This window comes from Crocodylus siamensis, chromosome 1 (genome assembly GCF_052110815.1).
Source record: "Crocodylus siamensis isolate JL-2025a chromosome 1, ASM5211081v1, whole genome shotgun sequence".
Lineage (NCBI taxonomy): Eukaryota > Metazoa > Chordata > Crocodylia > Crocodylidae > Crocodylus > Crocodylus siamensis.
In genome coordinates, this window is record NC_143395.1 from 413,571,666 (window position 1) to 413,591,660 (window position 19,995).

General features: G+C 53.0%; 1 protein-coding gene across 2 annotated transcripts in view; it reads right to left on the reverse strand.

The window, feature by feature from the left end:
• Positions 1-19,995, reverse strand: part of CAPN5 (calpain 5) — a 93,993-nt gene that overhangs the window by 43,348 nt on the left and 30,650 nt on the right. The window lies entirely within an intron of this gene.

The window sequence follows — 19,995 nt, forward strand, 5'->3', positions numbered from 1 at the left end:
AAAACTGGTCACTCTTTCTATTGCAAGAGTGCCCGGAGCAGCGACTCTCAACCAGGTTGCTCTGGCACCCTGGGAGGTCCTAGGATGCCACACAACATTCATGCTGTGAGGTGTGCATACATTACACACAATTCGCAAGATAAACCCAGAGATTTCAAAGAGAAATCATGGTGCCGACCACCCTGACCTGCTGTGGCCTTTCCAAGTTCTTGGCAGCGGAAGAATTATGCTAGTGTTTTTTCTGTAGTCAAGAAATGAGTGAAAAAATAAGAGCTTGCATTGAGAGTTGAGAGCCACTCGTCAGAGGCTCCAGCTAGGGTAGGCCCATGCTGCGCCGGGTGCTGTACAACCGGAGAATGAGAGATGGGCTGAGCCCAAGAGCTCTGAAGATGAGCTGGACAGAGGAAAGGAAGGAAAGGCCAACCTCAGGTATGCAAGGTTGCAAGACTACACAGAAGCCCTGCCTCCTATGAAATCCTGTTTTCCCATTTGTTTCTAACCCAATGCCCTTTCAGAGCACATCACCTGCTTACTGTTCCCTTTACAGAGGGGTCAGGGGATCCTACAGTCCCAAGGACCTAAAAAAGCATTTAAGATTTGATAGCACGCCCCTCTCAGACACTAGAGTCTGCTGGATGCTGGCTCAGAAACAAGCTGTTTGCAGCCATCTCTGCTCCGAATCTGTACGGCACCTCATGCAATGTGGACACGGGACAGGGCAGGGACGCCCAGGCCCAACTGTACTGCAAATAATGAGCAAGGAGGAACGTGGGAAGGAAGTGGAGGCCAGGAGGTGGGCTTGCACGGCAGCTCAGGGGAAGTCTTTGCATCTGCAGTGCTACAAACAGGACTGAAAAATGCCAGGCCTGGCTCCACTTGGGTCAGTGGCAGTGCCACAGGCATGGGGGGCAAAGGGGGTGTTGGCACAGCCGGCAGCCAGTGGGCTAATACACTAACTACAGGGTGTGGGACCCTCTGTTGCCCACCCTGAGTGCTGCTAAATCCCATTACCTGTGGCATCTGGTGATAGCAAGAAAGGCAGCAGCTGCAGCAGGGGGTCTGCGTTAACCCCCTGGGTGCTGGCTGCACTGATGCCTCCTCCCCCGCAAACACCCCCAAGAGCAGACGAGTCCTTCTCTGGCCTTGAGGCTGATCACGGGACTGGCACTACTGGGACTCAACCTGAGCCTGACCACACCTTCACAGGCCAGATCCAATCTTTTTGCAGGTCATCGAGCCCTACGCCACACCATCTTTGCTTCCCTCTCCTCCTGGTTTCTGTGCAGGGAGAAACCTGAGCAGAACAGGAAAGCAGGGCCAGAGATTAAGCACTTCCACAACAAGAGGCTCAATGTACTGCTAAGAGGCCCCCGGCGAGAGGCTCAATGTACAGATAAGAGGCCCTGCGTACAGCCACGCGTGTAGCGCTGTAGCAGCCGAAGCCCCCAGTGGCAACCAGGCACCGGGCATGGCGCGTGTGGCGTGGGGCTCACCCACTCCCCCTTCTCCTTCGCTGGATGACGATTCACCCCTGCCTGCTTCTGCTGATCTCCTTCAACCCACACCATCTATCGGATGCTGTAATTGCTTCCAGTCCCCTGGGCAATAGCTCCTGAAAGCCGAGTGTGGCTCGATCCAGCTTCCAGCGCAGTCTGGTTTGTGTCAGGCTACCTGCCAGCAGAGGAAAGCACCAGATGAAGCCCAGCAGCGTCCGCTTGCCAGGGTTGCTTTCATTAACGAGGCTGTGCGATGAGCAGACTGGGGAGGGGTGGCTGCCAAGAAGGATCCAGACTGTCTCAACCAGCAGCTGCCATTTCACGGGATCGGGGGGCAGTCATCTGCTCTTACCCCAGTGCCACTGCCCTCGCCTGGCCCCTCTGCAGCGAGGGGGACCCTGCCGCATTGGTGCATCTGCACCACAGAGTTAGCACAGGTGTTACCCTGTCCACACAGCCAACCCGCTGCCCTGAGTCTGGTGGCCTTTTCTGGCCAGTCCCAGCTGGGACAAAGGGCAGGTCAGCGGCACTGCTGGTAACTTGCTCGCTTGGTAGTGACAATCCGGCAGCTAAATCAATCCCTCGAGTGCTGGCAGAGGCATCTCCTACATACCTATAACAGGAGCCCCAACACTGACCTCTGCCTGGATGATGGACCGCAACTAGGGATGGTCTCGGTAGAGCTGAGCCTGCTGATGGCCTAGATCAGTGGTGCTTACCCTCCGGCACGCAGGCTAAATCCAGACTGCCGGGTGGTGTCACCTGGCCCGTGGGTCTCTCCACAGGGCTGGACGTTGAGTGGCAGCATTCATTGCTGGGGCTGTCAGAGCTGTGGGCTGCACCAGTGTGCACCAGATCGCCTCCTTCCAGCTGCAGGATCCCCATAGGCCCTGCTCCACGTCTCCATAGGGGAGCCTGGAAAGCCCAGCCCTTCCCCATGCCACCGCTGGCTACTCCTTCCAGCTGCTGCTGAGTTACTACAACTAAAAAGCAATGAAAGAATTTTTTTTTGGCAAAAATCTTGTTGGTCTAATAAAAGATGTCATCTCTGCTACGAGTCCTGATTGCCTTTTACTACTAACTGGGAAGTTCCTGGCAGGTGGAGTCCAGGCGCCCTGCCCTCCCCTCTCCACCCCCATGACAGCTTGGAAGCAGGGGAATGTTTTTTGTGGTGATGATGATGATTACTAACACGGATGTCCTGGTCTGAGAGCATCCCCGACCGACCCGACGTGCTAATCCTACAGCCCCACTGCTCTTCCTTGCTCTAGCAGCACCCCTGTATGCCGGTCTCCTGCCGACTTTGGGATCCCGACTGGTGCCTAAACTGATCTGAGCTGTGTGGAAACTGCATGGTATGTGCTAGGGTCTCTCTTCGGTGGCTGGCGGAAGGATTGTGTTGGCTGCCCTGATCCTGAGACTAATTATAGATTATGAGCCCGAGGGATATGATTTTGCCTTTTGTCTGCAAATAATTCAGTTGGTGTCAATTTAAAGCAAAGTGCAATCTCAGTCACTTCCGTGCTCAAGGATAAAGAAAGAAGACTGGTTTTCCCTTTGGACACAGTCTTTCATCCTAGGATCCTACAGACAGACATATAAAACCACTGTCCCAGACTAAGGACCTGTGAAGTATCTGAGTTAATACTTTGTCAGGGACAATCAAGACTAACTTGAGTTAGCTGTCATGCAAACTGGGACTGACTGCCCCAGCCTGTTCTCCAAAGCCCAGGACAGTCAACCCCAGATTCAACCCGTCCTCCGTTTTTAGCCAAAGTGTGTGAAGGATCAGGAAGCAGAGCCTGGCTGGTGCAGAGACCACAGCTTAATTCAGTCCCTGAGCCCAAGCACAGGATGACCTCAAAATTGTCCTCCTGCCTAAGGCCATGATAAAACAAAACAGCCTTGGTTTCCCCCTATAGCCTTGGCTCAGAGAAGTATGCACCAGGCTTTGACAGAATAGGCATTTCTATCTAAACAGCACTCATTAGCTACAGGGACAGCCAGGGCTAAGATTTCACACTTCACTGAGAGTCCTTACCTCCTTTCTCCTGCATCCTCTAATAGCAGCCTTGCAATTCACCCATCTAGGATTGCCTGTCAGTTCAGGGCTCATCTAGAAGCCTTGGCATTGAACACTTGGAGTCCCCTTGACCTGTTTATAGTTTCATAGTTTCTAGGGTCGGAAGGGACCCTCTTCTAACGCCCCCAACTGCAGGGGCGAATGTTTCACAGTGTAGATTAACTGCAGCAATCTAACCCACCCTGTTACAGCAAACAGCATCTTTTAATGACCTTTTCTCCCAGTCCCACGGGGGGTGGTTATTATGAGTACAGTGAAGTTACAAAGCAGACAGCGGGGTTCCTAAGTGATTTATACACTTAATAGATAACCAGTAGGTTACATCAGGCAAATCTGGGAGCCCTGCTGAGTACCATGGTTAAGCAAAACACCCAGGTGCCCCAAAGGTGCAAAAGTGGAGCGCCCTGGGCAGTGAAGTGCTAGTGAGCAGAAACTGGATCTGCAAGATCTGTCACCAAGCTGACTCCAGCAGCACATGGGAAAGGGCAGGACACTCATTTGGGTGAAGGATCTCAAGGCAGCAGGCTCGTCCGCTGCCTCGGGTTGACACAATCAGGTAAGTCAGAGCTGCGGAAAGGACCAAGCACTTGTCTTCCACGAACTGTATGGTAGGTCCAGGAGGGGGACAGGCGGCACAGCAGCAGACAAGGCAAGAAACAGAAAGCAAAGCAGCAAATTGGGCAGGGAGCACAGGAAAGGAAGCAGGAAGCAGAGCAGCAGATCAGATAGGGAGCAGAGGGCTGGGAGTGAAAAACAGCAATGGATCAGGCAGGGGATGGGGATGGGAGTGATACTCGGGGGGGGGGGGGGGGGGCCAGGGCGAATGTGTGGTATGCCTGCCATAAAAGTTGGCCCCCGCTGCTCTGTGGCCTCTCCAGTTCAGCACTCAAGATGGGAGCCGTCCGAAATTGCTAATCACTACTGAAAATCACAGCCCAGATACACCTGTGCCTGCAAAAGGGAGCCAGAGAGTGTGTTTCTGGTGAGCTGAACGGATGGGACTAGTTTCTGAAGGGCTCTTTCAAAAACCAAACCAGCCCCCATCCCCAATCAACTTCCTGCAGCCTCCATCACGTACCCGGGTGGAAAGCCCCGCGGAGTTGGCTTTGGCTACAGAAAGGACACTGGAGTTTGCAAACAGACCCGAAAAGTCACTTTTCAAGCTTGGCAACCTGAACGGTGAGTCATAAAGAGTCTTCTGTGCCCGGCACCCGACCTGCAGGCAGAAACCCAGGCCAAAGCAATGAAGCACAGAGGGCTGTGGAGGAGTGGAAATGCTGCGCAGAGCACACCGCGCTCCTCCGGGAGCCAGCGCCGGATAGGCAAGGACAGCGAGAGAAGAAAAAGGGACGGAGACTCCTCCAGTAACTGAACTTCTCCTGAACTCAGCACTCCCCTTCCTCCCACAGGGCAGTAAACCCCATCCATTACTGACCAGGACACTTTCCAGGCCTCTGTCCAGCAGAGAAGAGGCTCGGAGGCTCACCCAGAGTTCACTGTAGGAGACGGAAAGACGCGCATGTCCTGGGCTGGGGTTTAGATTCGCACACGCGCCGAGAGACCATCTACTTCTTGGCCACGTTCCCAAAGACAAGTGGTTTTGATCTATGTAGCTGCAGAGGCATGAGTGCTGCGTTGCCACACTTCTCAGCCGCAGCTCGCTTCACAAGGCAGGGCATCCTTAAACCCGCTTTCAAGAGAAACTGAGGCTGTGATCGTGACTCACCCACACCCTTCTGATGGGTCACGAGCAAAACCCTGGTGCCTCAAATCCCCCGTGACCACTAGGCCCTGCTGTAATCTGAGTGCTTTGCAGTAAGTCCAGGTGCTGGATTTAGAGGACTGACAAAAGCCAGCACGGCCCCCGGTCCTTATTAAGCACCCTCTTCTTTGCTCCAGCCTGGAAGTGTTTTTCTGTGCCCTAAAGCTTTCTCTCTCTTCCCTTTAGTGTAGGCACATGATGGGAGCAGGACCTTGCTGATCCTTAGCCAGTGCAACCATTGCAAAGGGACCTCCTGCACTGGCCAGCTTGGAGCCCTGGGGGCCAACCTTTTTGGCAGGTGTGCCACCAATTACCCCGGCACCCCCCCCGAGTGCCACTCTTATCCCCTTCCTATGCCCGAACTGCTGCTCTGCTTTCTGCTTCCTGCCTGATCTCTTGTTCTGCCTCATATTTTCTATCATATCTGCTGCTGTGCTGTCTGCTCCCTTTTGCATGTGTAGACGGGGGTGTATAGGAGCCGAAAGGCTGTACTACCCGTGGTCTTGGCCCTGGTGCCACTGAAACGCTGCGTCCAGGTCTGGTGTTCATGATTCAAGGATATGCTGAAAGACTGGGGACAGCTTGAGGAAGAACCTGGGATGCCACATCGCTTCTCAAAGGGGAGACTAAGGGGTCAGCGGATCACAATCTACCTGCACCTCTATGGGGAACAGGATTTTGGTGGAGAGCTCTTCAGCCAGAGAAACAGATAGGATCCAATACTAACAGCAAAAATAACATGATACCCAACAGTTGGAAATGCAAGTCAGATAGAGTCAGGCTAAGAATAGGGTGCAAATTTTAACCATTGGAGCAACCAACCCAGGGCAACCAGGGCATTCTCCTTTGCTGGATATTTTTCAGCCCCGACTGGTTTCCTGGACAGGGGAAGTCGTAGGGACCGTGTTGCACAGCGGGTCAGGGGAGAGGATGGCAGCGGTGCCTCCTGAGCTTAAGATCTCGGAGGCTGTGAGCTTTCTCGTGCTTCCTGCCGAGCGCTGTCGGCGGGGTTGCCACACAGCAACGACTTCCTCCCATTTCTTTCTCTCTGTCATCCCCGCTCGTGCCTCCTGAGGTCAAGGGTTGGCTTTGCCGCATGACATTGTTTCGCTTCCTCTCCAGCGATGACGCACGAGGCGACCCACGGAGCCAGCCCCTACAAAGCCTGCCCACACAGCCCTGCGAAGGCAAGGGTCAGGTCTACCAGCAAAGCCACTGCAGGAGCAGGATCAGAGCTGGCCCCACTGTCACCCTCAAATCCCGGCGACTCCAGAGACGCCATCGTGCCCAGAGCTAGTTAGACGTCACTACTCCGTTCCTAAAAGCCCCATACAAATTATAATCCCTGAAGACAAGAAGGGCTGGCTCCCAGCGTTATGGTCATAAGCAGAGCTGAAAGGCAGCAGCCGCCTTGCTGATCAGCTTATCTTCACCTTCTTTCAATGCCTGGCAGAGGTACGGTCAAGATTAAATAAAGCATCCAGGCAGAGCGGGGACGCACCTTTATCAGCAGCCCACAAGACGGGGCAGAGGGCGAATGCAAGTGTTTTCATGCATGGCTGAAAACGAAGGGACCGGAGATCAGGAGCAAATTAACTGGCGTTCAGACTCGCCCAGGAGCGCGCGTGACTTGGAGGAGATGCAAGCGCGGGCGCTGCTCTGTGCAGCGGGCACGGCAGAGCCTTTATCTGCGCGCGCACAGGGCACCGGTGCTGGCCTCTGACTCGGCTGCGCCGGGGCGTCCCGCGGGGGTCCAGGACAGGGCACTTCGAGCCATGCGGCAAAGGAGCCTCCACTCTCCATCAGACTCTGGAAAGGAAGTCTTGAGTCACGGTGTATCACCACGTGCCTGCCTCGAGATGCTCCAGTGCTCCCGCATATCTCCAGGGAGCACGCCCGTGCTGTCAGCTGGGCACCTGCTTCAGTACTTGCTGAACTGGGGCCTGAAAAAACTGGGGACTGCTATGCAGACCACCCTGCCTTACAGAGCCACTTCTGTAAGGAATAAAACAGCAGCTCCCCTTGGACCTGAAGGCTCGTGGCATCTCTGAAGATTAAGCCCTCGCTGTTACCGTATTTTCTTGCATAGCTCGCACCCTCAAAATAAAACATGCCCCTGGTTTTTGGAAGGCAGAATTAGGAAGAAAAGGAACACCTTTTTCCAGAGGCCTGGGTGACTGTGACACAGAGTAAGTCCTCCTGGAAACACTGCCCGAGAAGTATGACATCCTAGGGCACAGTCTGGGTAAGCCCGCAAGTACAGCAAGACAAGCAACGACGCTAGGCCCGGACCTTTGCAAGGGCTGCAGCAAGACCGTTGCTTCTTTACCATAAATAGCAATTTATATAAGTTCCTGTAAATAATAAAGTGTTGTTTCCGCAACACAAACCTCACCACAATACCAATAGGCTGCATGCAGCAGCTCCCTTGCCCTCAATCAGCTCGGTGGCTCTTTGCCCAAAAGCTACAATGAAATGCTGTCCTGCCTGTGCCTGTAAGATAAATAGGATCCTTTACTCGTTTTTCCTCTCTGTCTTGTGCGGCATCAGGTCTCTCGTAGTGAGGAACCAGTCACCCCAGGGCCAAAAGACAGTATTGTAAAGATTGTACAGCACCTAGCACCATGGAGCCAGGAGTCTAGGCTGGCCCTGGGAGCTCCCCTGGATACACCCAAGGTTGTGGGACAGCTGTAGAGAGCAGAGAGCTCTTTAACTAAAAACCAAGAGTGTCCTCTTTCCTCCTTAAATGCCACTGGCCATGGCAGGCATGAAAACAAGGTGAATTAAGGAAACGAATTACAAAAAGGCCACCAGCTCCTTTGCTGCCGAGAAACAAATGCGGCCGGCCGGGTAATCAGCCTGATGCTTTACTGCATGCCACACATAAATGAACAACCAAGCAGCTCATAAATCCCCTAGCCGAAGGCAGGAGGGAACACGCCTTGTTAGGTACAGTCTCGTCGAGAGAGGGCAGCGTGTTGGGATACAGGCGGGCACTACGGGAGAGTGCTAGGGAGTGGGCTGTGGGAGCAGGGAGATGCTTACCATGCTCCGGGGGGGACCCGAGATGCTGGCTGATCGTGTGGCAGAGATGGCGGCGAAGTCCTGGGAGGTGACAGATTGCTAAGACAACCTACTGGCAGGAACGGCGAGAGCAGGACAGGTCAGCGTTGCAGTCCTCGCATGGCTTTGGCTCTGGCGCTTTACCCTTCACCGGCCTCCATCCTTTATCTGCTTCCTCTTCTCTTGTGGGTACCGAGATCTGATCTTTAAGGCAGATGCTTGCAGGCAGGCAGATACCAGGTCTGGGTCTGAGTGAATTAGTTTGCTGACTCTCTTCCCCTTCCAGGGGACCCTGCTGGTCTGACTGTGTCACTCTCACTCACATCAACACGCCGAAGCGAACAGAGCCACGCACACAAGGGCTTAATAACAGGAATCGAGTGCCATCAGGAAGGGAGGACAGATGCCACAAGGACAAGCTCTGCTCCTGGAGCACTTCCCGGGCCCCGATGCCGAGGGGAAGCAGGGAACTGGGCAGCGCGGGAGAAGAACCTGCCACTCGCAGCAAAAGAAAAATATAATAAAACAAACTCGGGGAGAACCTGGGAGAAGCAGCATGTTTGCGAATCGCTGTCGAGCTAAATAGTACGAGAGCAAGAATAAAGGGAGCGAAATGCCGTGAGGACGGCGAAGTATGTGCTGGCTGAGACCTGAGCCGAGGTGGAAAAGCCTGCTCCAGTCCACAGGCGTGACCAAGCAGAAGGCTCTGGTCCATCCACAACAAATTCGCCTGGGGTGATCAGGGGGACTGGAAGCAGAGGAAGGGCGGAGAGGCCACATTACACTTCAGCTGCTCTGGGATGACAAAACTGCTGTGAGACGCAATGACCGAAAAGGGAGTCCTGCTCCCATCATAGTTTCACAGTTTCTAGGGTTGGAAGGGACCTGAGCAGATCATCTAGTCCGACCCCCCGCCATGGCAGAAAAGAGTACAGGGGTCAAACGACCCCAGCAAGGTGTACATCTAACCTCCTCTTAAAGCCCCCCAGGGTAGGAGCCAGCACCACCTCTGCCAGCACCACTTCAGCATCAGCTCCCAAGGCTCGTCCCCTCGGCGGGGCAGTGGGACCTGGGTTCCCTCTCCAGCATACCAAGAGACCATGCTGCGGGCAGGTCTTGCCTGACGAACCTCATTTCCTTCTATGACCAGGAGACACATCACCTGGACAAAAGGCAAGAGGGTGATATCATATATCTGCACTTCCTCTGACCTGGTGTCCCATGATGTCCTCATGGAAAAGTTGGCCGACTGCGGCCTTGGCTACACCACAGTCCGATGGCTGGGCAACTGGCTCCGAGGCTGGACCCAGAGGGTGGTAGTTTATGGAGCTGAATCAACACAGCACTCGGTGACCAGTGGTGTCCCACAAGGCTTCGTTCTCGGACCTGCGCTCTTTAACATTTTTATCAACTATCTGGACACGGGTGTCAAAAATGGACCGGCCAAATTCGCAGACATCCCCAAACTTTGAGAAAGAGCATCCACACTTGAGGATAAGCTGGTGAGCCAGGCCAACCTTTGTAGGCTTGTAAGGTGGGCGGATGAAAACCTAATAGCATTCAATACAGAGAAATGCACAGTGCTCCACCTTGGGGAAAAAAGTCCCGCATCACACTTATAGGCTCAGCAGTGCTACACTTGCTAGCACCATGACCAAAGGAGACTTGGGGGTCATGACTGACCACAAGATGAACGTGAGCCACCAATGCGATACCGCAGCCGGCAAAGCAAACGAAACTCTGATTTGCATCCACCGATGCTTCTCAGACAAGTCCCAAGATGTCATCCTCTCGCTGTACTCGGCCTCGGTGAGACCGCAGCCCAAGTACGGCGTCCAGTTCTGGGCTTCACAATTCAAGCTCGAGAGAGTGCAGAGCAGAGCCACGCGCATGGTCAGAGGGCAGGAGGACAGGTCTTATGAACAGAGGCTGCAAGCTATGGGGCTCTTCAGCCTGGAGAAGTGCAGGCTCAGGGGGACCCGGTGGGTGCCTATCAGTACATCAGGGGTGTGCATCGGGATTGGGGGAACGCCTGCTCACCAGAGCGCCCCAAACAATGACAAGGTCAAATGGTCACAAACTTCTCCAAGACTGTTTCAGGCTGGACATAAGGAAAAACTTCTTTACTGTCTGAGCTCCCAAGGCCTGGGACAGACTGCCGCTGGAGGTGGTGCAAGCACCTACTCTGGACTCCTTTAAGAAACATCTGGATGCTTATCTTGCTGGGATCCTATGACCCCAGCTGACTTCTTGCCCCTTGGGCAGGGGGCTGGACTCGATGATCTCCCAAGGTCCCTTTTGGCCCTAATGTCTATGACATCTATGAAATGTAGTAAATCCTGATATAAGTAGCTGCACTGAGGCAAGTTAACCTTGCGAGTGCTGGCAGGTCCAGTCCTACCTCGGGTCTCCGTCAGCCCAAGAAACACAGGCGGTGGAGAAAGTGTGTGGTCAAGGGGGTGAGCCTGCGTGTGTCCCCTCCCCTTTCGCTCCAGCCCGGCTGACATCATTGAGTCAAGTGAAACCGGAGACTGGTGGAAAATGCCTTCTCCCCTGATTATTACAAGGATTGCGCTGCATCCAAACAGCTGCCAGCCGCATCTCCAAAACCAGACATTATCTCCTCCCAATGCCAAAGCAAGCCGGGGGGGTCCTCTGGACAATGGAAACAAATGCAGATCTCTGAAGGACACAAGCCACCCACCCAGCAGCCAGTGCACCACTGCCTTTTGTGTCTCCTCATGCTTCCTTTCTGTTTCCAGGGGCTCTTTTTACTTATCTGTCTCTTTTTCCCCCCGAGGCCTGGGAGCCCAGGCTCTTCACAATGCTTGCCTGTTTGCATGGAGGAAAATCAAGGCCGGGTCTACTCCTAGGCTGGTGACCCTGCAGCTAGACAGTTTAGACTAACACAAAACCCCAGTGTGGAAGCACTTAAGCTAGCACAAAGGTGTGCGCTTAACTGTATTTGTGGAAGTACAAAACTTGGATGAGCAGCATGAAGGGGACCATAGCAGAGGCCAAGCTAGGACATGCCTATCTGCCATGCCTGGCTGAAAGGCAAGTTTTGTCTTTGGAAAGACACTTTGCCTATAGGCCTCTTGCCCTTTGCTCTTACGAGTGCTCCAGAGCACTCAGAGGCCAGGACAGAAATGTGGTAAATCCTGATATAAGTAGCTGCACCCACCCATGTCAGCGGGTGTTATTGCTGGGGGATAGTGGTGAGAGAGGGCAGAGTTAAGGGTAACTTGTGAGGATAGTGTGTGCCATTACATGGGTTTCAAGGCCTCTCCACATTTGGGGACAACCCAAAGCACCACTGGGCAATGCAACTAGGTGTCCACTTGGGGACATTTACATTTCTTATTTCCTTTTTAAACTACCCCCATGAGCCTCAGGTCAGCTTGCTCCTCCTGGCTGCCTGGCTACCATAACCCACGCTGCCGGCCGACCCCACCAAAACCTCTCTGCCGGTCCAACTTAGCCCAGGGCATCCCTCCCCCCGTTGGGGGGTAAGCTCCACGTGGGACCCTACAAAGTGAAGGCCGGGGCAGGGACTAGCATAGAGTCAGTGGGGAGCCTTTGTGGGGACAGGAAGGGAGCATGGATGGGCATGATGGGGCAGAGGTGAAGCCCTCCCATCATCCGCAGCCTCCTTCCCAACAGTGTCCTGTTCACCTCCCAGGTGCGCTCCTATCTGGCCCCATATTCCTTCTTCCCTCCTCCCCACACACACCGCTTTAACCCCCCCATCCTACCCCGTGCCCTGACCACCCCTCCAGCCTCCCCCAGCCCCTCCATGCTCCAGGACCTCTTCCCTCCACCGGGATGATGTGACACAGCACTTGCCTTCTCCCCGTTCAATCGCTGCTGCCTCCCCTGACAGCTCCAAGTCAATCCAGAGCCTCCCAGTGAATTTCAGAGCACCTGAAAAATGCCACTCAGCCCCGAAATGCTGCTCTCTGCACAAAAGTTTCCAAAAAAGCATGGCGCAGAGAAGGCAGGGAGCAGACACCCTCCAACTCCTGCCCGAGGGAGGGCTTGAACTCGCAGTGCATGGGTGCAGCTCAGGGTCAAGCACCCCAGCATGTCACCTTGAACCCCCGCTCCCCCCAAATCACTGTGCTGGAGAGGTGCTTAGAAACCCGCTTATGATGGCACGGCACTCATGTGCTGCTCACCCAAGCTTTGCTCGGAGGCCCAGCAGCTTGCCACAAGCCCACCCAGCTTTACCCTTCACCCACTTGCACCATCTTGCCCCTCATGGCTAGCAGGTGCTGGGCACTCCTGAGTGAGCAAGCCCAGTAGGATGAGGATCACAACCACAGTCTGAACCCAGGTGTGCACAAACCCCTCCTCCAATAAATGCACACCCTCTGCCCCGACCCCGGCATGAACGAGGGGATTCTCCAAACAGCTGGTTCTGTAGGGTGGTTGCAGCCCAGGAAACCCTTAGTCAAGCAACCCCAAAACACGCTCCAAGACCCAAATTCACCGAGTCAGGTGTTAGCCTAGGAAAACAGGCAGCAGACAAACCAGTCCCCATCAGGTCTCATCCTTATGACCTTGTCCTGTAAGAGCCCTGGGCTGACTTAACCAAGCACAACTCCCATGGAGAGCAGGGAAATTTCACCTGCACCTGAGGACAGAATTTGGCCCATTGTGGCAAGAAGAGAGACAAGAAAAGGATGTTTCATCTCTTGGGTGGGTGTCAGCTCTCCATTCAGCCCGGCCTACCTGGGCCATGCAAAACTGGTTTTGTTTTCAGTGGACAGGCACAATGTACCACACTGCCATGAAAGGCTGAGCGAGCATCCAGTCATTCAGGCCAGAGATGTTACGTGAGCCTAAGCCCTGCTATCTGTAAATCCATATCATCTTCTGCAAGTAGGACTCCTTCGTTGTACTAGCAGTAATTGCTCAGAGGTCTTGGTCAAGATGTACAAGACCAAAGGGGCTCTAATGAGTTTGCAGCCTAAAGAGTCAGCATGAGCAAAGGCTGGGAAAGAAGCACAGAGCAGGTAAGTGGCTTATCCAAGGTCGCAGAGAAGGGATGTGGCAGAGCCATGTCTCCGGTCCAACATCTGGAGCCACTGCCCTGAGCTGCCTCATACCAGGATATCCAGCTGACAACTCCAGGAAGTTTGAAGAGCCACTGATGCTGCTCCAGGCAGCTCTAATCCCCATTGACTTAGCAACAAGCACAAAAAGCAGCAGTTTTTGTTCAGCTAATCATATTTTTTCAGTGTTTACAGTGAATGGGGAAACACTTCCCCATCTCCGCATTGAAGAGGATGTGAACCCCTCCTCCTGCCTCCGCTTTCCCCAGGCATCAGCTTACTGGCATTGCTGCATCATCTCACAGATAAATACAAAGGCAAAAATAGCCAAGCAAGCCAAAAGCAATTACAGGACTTAACAGGTGTTCCCTCTGCAAAGTCCTGGCAACCACAGCCGAGCTCTGGGCCAAGAAGAAGAGAGGCCGCCATCCTGGAAGAACGAGGGCTAAGCCGATCCAGGAAATTGTGATTCCAGATGTGGATGGAAGATGTACACAGCAGCAGTCTGGCCTGGAGGGATTATTAATGAGGGCAGGAGTCATTGCGGGACTGGTCCCCGGGTTGTGACCCTGGTTGTCAGCTGGTTTGATGGTTTCCACTGGAAGTCTCCAAGTCTAAAGCAGGACACTCCTGGAGCCCTGACTCCAAGCCACCCACACAAGCAGGGAAGAAGTGAAGCGTAGGAGGCCCAGAGCTGATTGCATGTCAGCCACACAGCCGTGGCAGTCTATTGAGGTCAGTGAAGCTAGTCCCGAGATACACCCGGGCATGCAAGCAGTAAGCTGGACCATGTCGATCTGGAAAGGCTCCCCCTTCGCTCAGGACCTGATGCCGTACGGCACCGAGCACCATGGATTATCATACATGCTGTGTGCTTCAAGCAGGGCAGAATATCAACACTCAATTAGGCAAATGCCCCAGAATATCCCTAATGGTACATACGTGGTAGCCTCATGGACCACACTAAGCCTGCATCTCTGCAGGGTTGGCACAAGGGCAACAGTCACTTTGGAGAGTACCATATTTTAGAGATATAGGTTGTAGCTCTGTTGGTCTAAGGGCACAGGCAGACAAGGTACTTTGGGTAAATCTGGTATCTTTTATTAGACTAACTCAATTAATTGGGAAAAAATCATCTTTGCAAATACTCTTTATCAGGCTGAGGAAGTGTCTGCAGTTGGTCTGCGCTCTTTTTCCATCCAGGAAGAGCACAGAGCAACTGCAGACACTTTCTCTAATCTACAGGCAGACGTGGTTCTTTGGGTAAATCTGATATCTTTTATTGGACCGACTCAAATAGCTGGAAAAAATCTTTTCAAGCTTTCGGGTACAAACACCCTTCGTCAGGCCGAGGAAGTGCCTGCAGTTGGTCTGTGTTCTTCCCGGATGGAAAAAGAGCGCAGACCAACTGCAGACCCTTTCTCAGCCTGACGAAGGGTATTTGCAAAGAAGATTTGTTTCCAACTATTTGAGTTAGTCTAATAAAAGATACCGGATTTTCCCAAAGGACCCTTTATTTTAGAGACAATTTTACCACTGAAATGATAAGTGCTTTAGGGCTTCGCTGCAGCCCGTCCTCAGCAGACTGTGGCACCTAGGCATGCTCTGATGCACGCAGCTGCAAGGCCTGGCCTTATCTTTTTGCTTATGGGAAGAAGGGAGGTCTATAAACAAACTGTACAAAGTCAGAGCACAACAGGACAGCAGGGAACGTTTGCAAGGACAAGCTGGCTGGGAAAGCAGCCACGTGCGTGGCCAGCTCTATAGAGCCGCGGTGTTTTGCTTCTACATCCGTGCAAGGCTGTCCGGCTGCCAGATACGGCTCTGCAGCCAGTCTCTGTTAATACAGTTGTCCCTTCTTCTGACACCAGCATCCCATGCTGACACCAGTCACTGCCCCGCTGAGCGGCGGCAGATGTCTGGGGCCTCACAAGTTGCCTCAACTAGAGGAGAAGTGAGCGAGGTGGAAGCCGATGACGGTCTGTACAGAACCGGCTGGATCCCTTCCAGCCCCTAACCGCTATGAAACGCTGGGGGCTGGCATGATCTGTAAGGTCCCTTCCAGCCCCTAACAACTATGAAACCGTGCATGCACATGTGGCTGGGATCACAGCCCAACACCAGCCCCCATCCCCAGGAAGCAGCTTGGCCCTCAAAATCAACTCTAAATCAGGCCAAAACTCCCAGCTGCTTGCATAGCTTCCTCTACCTGGGATTTCATCTAACTAGACACAGCAGGTCTTCCAAAGATTGAAAGCTTGCTCACCAGGTTGCGGGGTGGGGGGAAAGCATGGGAGACTGTGCTGTACCAGGTAGGGGTAGCTGCCATAACAAGTGCGATAGTGCTTAATAATGCAGGATGCTCCCCGCCGGTTGGCGTCAGATCTTCTGAAAGCTGTCACTGCCGCTACCGATAAAAGGTCTTCCTTTCTGTAGCTTGAACAGATGCTTGTGCTTTCCAGAGCAGAAGGACTAGAGTCTCTGCTACTTCCATGAAGGTACAAGAGGTCTTGCCAGCAACTTGGGCCAGGTGAAGGCATGTGGCTTAGGTCCTAAGTGCCTGCTCCTGGAGTCAGGTGATGGGCACGGACAATCTTTCAGCTGAGCTTCAAGGAGAAGTGACTCAGACCCTTGCACTGCTCCGCAGCAGTTTTCACAGCAGTGCAGATGGCCCGTGGAAAGGACCTGCCCTCAGTGACACGGACCTGACCCCCGATGCTCTGAATAAAGGATGCATGTGAATCAGTAGCTAAGAGCAGAGGCAAAAGGTGACCCCCTTTAGCAAAGGCCTGTCAGGAGGGGGAGCAGTTGGGCTATTTCCCCGGATAGCAGCAGAGCAGCATGGGCACTGGAGATCAGGAGCAGAAGGTGGGAAGGAAACCACATACCTCACTGTCAGAAAAGCTTAAATAGGAAGAGAGATGTCTGACTCAGGGGGGACCAAGAGGGGACCCTTAAAACTCCCTGCAGATTCAGTGAGCATTGACTGGACAGTCTGACTACAGCTACAAAAGGCAGCAGCTGGCTCCGCAACAAAAGACCCATCTCCAAAAGCTGCCTCTGCAGATCCGCAATCAGAGACCTCCACGGGAGAGGGTGACAGCAGCTCTCCAGTCCCTACATCCTGCCAGCTCGACACTGGACTTTCTTAGGATGGCATGGCCCATATCCTAGGCCTGGCGAAGGACCTCTTTGCGCAAGGTGCCAAACCTCCCTCCCCACAAAACCCCCCAAAAACAAACAAAAAAAACCCCAACACAGAATGAAATCCTGGCTCCGGTGAAGTGACTGGCAAAGCTGCCATTGACTTTGCTGGGGCAGCTTTCCTCCAAGCATCCTGCCCAAGGACTGTGCAAGCTGAGAAGACCAGCAAACCCTAAAAGGTGAGGGAGATGTCTGCATAACCTGGCCACAGCGTCTGTAGCTGTAAAACCAGCTTTTAATATGCTGTGCCTGTCCCATTCCCTTCAGGCCAAGACCCAGGAGACCTCACAACACCTTCAGCTCTCCTGTGAAGTACGAATTTCCATTTCCACCTAGGAGAAATTTTACAATCTTCGCATTTTCCTATGCCTGAAGAAGGGTGTGCGCGCCCAAAAGCCTGCAAATAAGCATTTTTTTTTTTTGGAACTATCTAGTTGGTCTAATAAAAGAGATCACTCCTGCCACAAGTTCTGATCCCAATTCACACACACACACACACAGACCACCACTATGGGGGTCACGACAATGATTTATCATCCTTAGTGCTTCTAGGATTTCACCCACATCAATGTGAGTGAAGGTTTTGCAATACAGGGATCAGAAACCACTCAGCTTCTTTCTTCCCTGTAGATCTGCACCCACTGAACAGGCCGTCTATACCCACTTTCTCTCTCCCCACTTCAGTGTAGCCCACCAGTAGACCTGGCCCTATTCTGCCTTTGCCTGGAACAGAGCTATACCTCTGTTCCCCAGCTAAGGATTTGGTTCACATAGACACTTGCAAGCTCCTTACGGATGTAGCGGAATAATGGCCAGGTCTTGTCTTCCCTCCGCCAAGTCAGCGATACCTGGGCACAACAGTTGGAAAGTGTTTCCAGAGCATGAGGGTACAATGATGCCACAAAGGAGCCATAGGAAAGACTAGCCCCAAATTCAAGTTCATCTAGATGGGAAGGCCCCAGACCAGCTCCCACCAAAGAAAATGGCAAATCTACCCCTTACAGCCCTCATAAAGAGCAGCCCCAGGCCTCACATCCTACAGCTTTCACACATGCGTACTCCCCCTTGTGAAAATCTGTGTCCCTTCCCACAGAGAGCTGGTAGAAATCCAGCCAGACCCAGTGCCAGTAATTAAGGCTCATTTTTCAATCAGTGAGCACAAAGCACTTCGCTTCTGTAATAAATTCGGAGGCGGCTGTCTGAAAGGAAACCTGCCGCGGCTTTATGAAACTGCTCGGAGGGGGTTCTGGAAACTTAAAGGAAAAGAAGGTTGTAAATCCGTGTTTCCAAGCACAAAAAAGCCTTCTGGATCAAAGCAGCAACAAGGAGGAAACACGGTCCCAAATTCCCTTCTGCGTTGTTTCTAGCCTGAGGAGATGACCACTCAAAACATGAAGGGGCCCATTGTCCGAAGCCTGGGAGTGGCCAATTCAAACATGCTACAGAAACAGCTCGCCATTGCTGGCTCAGCCAGAGAAAGGATAGGATAGGAGTGAGAACAGTCACAGCTCAGGTCAGGAGTCTCTGCCCTGTAGGAAGGGATGCTGGCAAAAGCACGAGCAGGAAGGGATGCTGGCAAATGCACCCCTGCGGCCGGGAAGGGATACTGGCATGTATGAACGAACATGGTAACTGTGGATTGGAGGCACTGCTCTGATTTTTGCAGCTCACACTTTTACCTAATGCAACGATCAATGCTCAGTGGCGGGCATCTCCAAACCGGGCCCAGCTCTGGGTGGCATTAGCCCCTTGTCAAAGTTTGGGGTGGGGATTCAATAAATCAGCCCAAACAGGACAAAATATTGCAAGTGGCTTTATCTTTTAAAAATCTTCAGCGTCTCTTCTAACACCCTTCAATAAGGACCTGTTTTTCTGCTTCATAACTGGTGATTAAAAGAGTGAGGAATAGATTTTAGCTTGGGGCTGTGTTGTGCTAAGCGCAGTTCAGCTCCAGCAAAAGTTAAAGCCTGGGCAACCTTCTCACCCAGCAATAGCTACACAACACGACAGACTCCTGAGCTCAGTGACTCGGCATCTGAGACAACCCTAATTCGGAGACCCTCCTTCTCATCTAGCTATGAAGACAGAGGATGTTGTGGTCCCCAAAGCCTGCTGGGCGAGCAGAAATGAGTGCACACCCAACTTAGTTTAGCTGCCTCCTCTTATACATTCAGACCAACTACGCTGTGATTGGAGCCACCTCTGTATGAGTGTTCACGACTTATAGGAATGGGACTAGGTCCCTAATCAAGCCTTTCACCTGCCATCACAGAATTCAAGAGGAATAACGCTGTGTACAGCCCCTAGAAGTAGCAAAACAGAATAAGGAAAGACAGCTACATTTTAAGGTGCTAGATCAAAACAACAGCAATCAGGACTCGTACTAAAAAAAATTGCCAAAAATCTACATGGTCTCATAAAAGATATCACCTCTACCACAAGTCCCAATTTTTTTTTTGCTTCTAGACCAATATGGCTACAACCTGGATGTCAGCTCAAAGCAACCCAAGTCAGGCGCGGTGTCTGCATGTTGTAGGGGAGCGATGCTTGCAGACATGGAGACCCCATTACCAGCACCTTAAGAAGCCTGTCGCAAGCTCTGCAAAGCCCAGTTTCTACTGCCCAGCCCTCTCCTTTGTTTCCTTTCCATACAGGTTTAACAGGGTTTTCCACATATCAGGCAGCCGGGCTCACTCCGTTTCAGCAAAGCAAACACAAAAAAATCAATACCAGACTGTCTTCAGAGCCCGGTCCCAGCCCAAAGAGCCTCTTTGTGCACTGGAACTGGGGTGGCCGGGGTGTGAAAGGAAGAGCTGACTGAATTCAGCTCTTCCGCAGGCTTTACACAAAGACTAATTATTCCTCTCCCCACTGCCTGCCTCCAGAGGCCCCAGAATTGCTCTTCAGAGGCCAGCTGGCTTTGTGGAGACAGGCTTGCGGGGGCGAGGGGGGAGAAGGCCGCTTTGAGTGCCCTGCCATAGGGCACTATTATCACACAGCCTCCCTGTGCTGTGCGCCTGATCAGCCAGCCCCAGCAATGAGGGTGAGGGGTGAGAGTGTGCGTGCGCGTGGAGATAGGTCACTCCCTATATGTTGCATTACAAAAAAGGGATACAGGAGTGCAAAAGAGCAGGAGCCCCTTGCCCACAGCCCCCAGGGACTGACACCCCCACGCCTGCTGATGCAAGCAGCCCTCCATAAGCCCTCCCCACCACCCTGGCAAATGCCAGGTAGAGGTTCCCCACCCAAGCTCAAGTCTCCATGAGGAGTGTGAGGTGGGTCCCTGAAGCTACAGCTCAGCTTCCCATTCACTTGGGCAGCTCTGGCAGC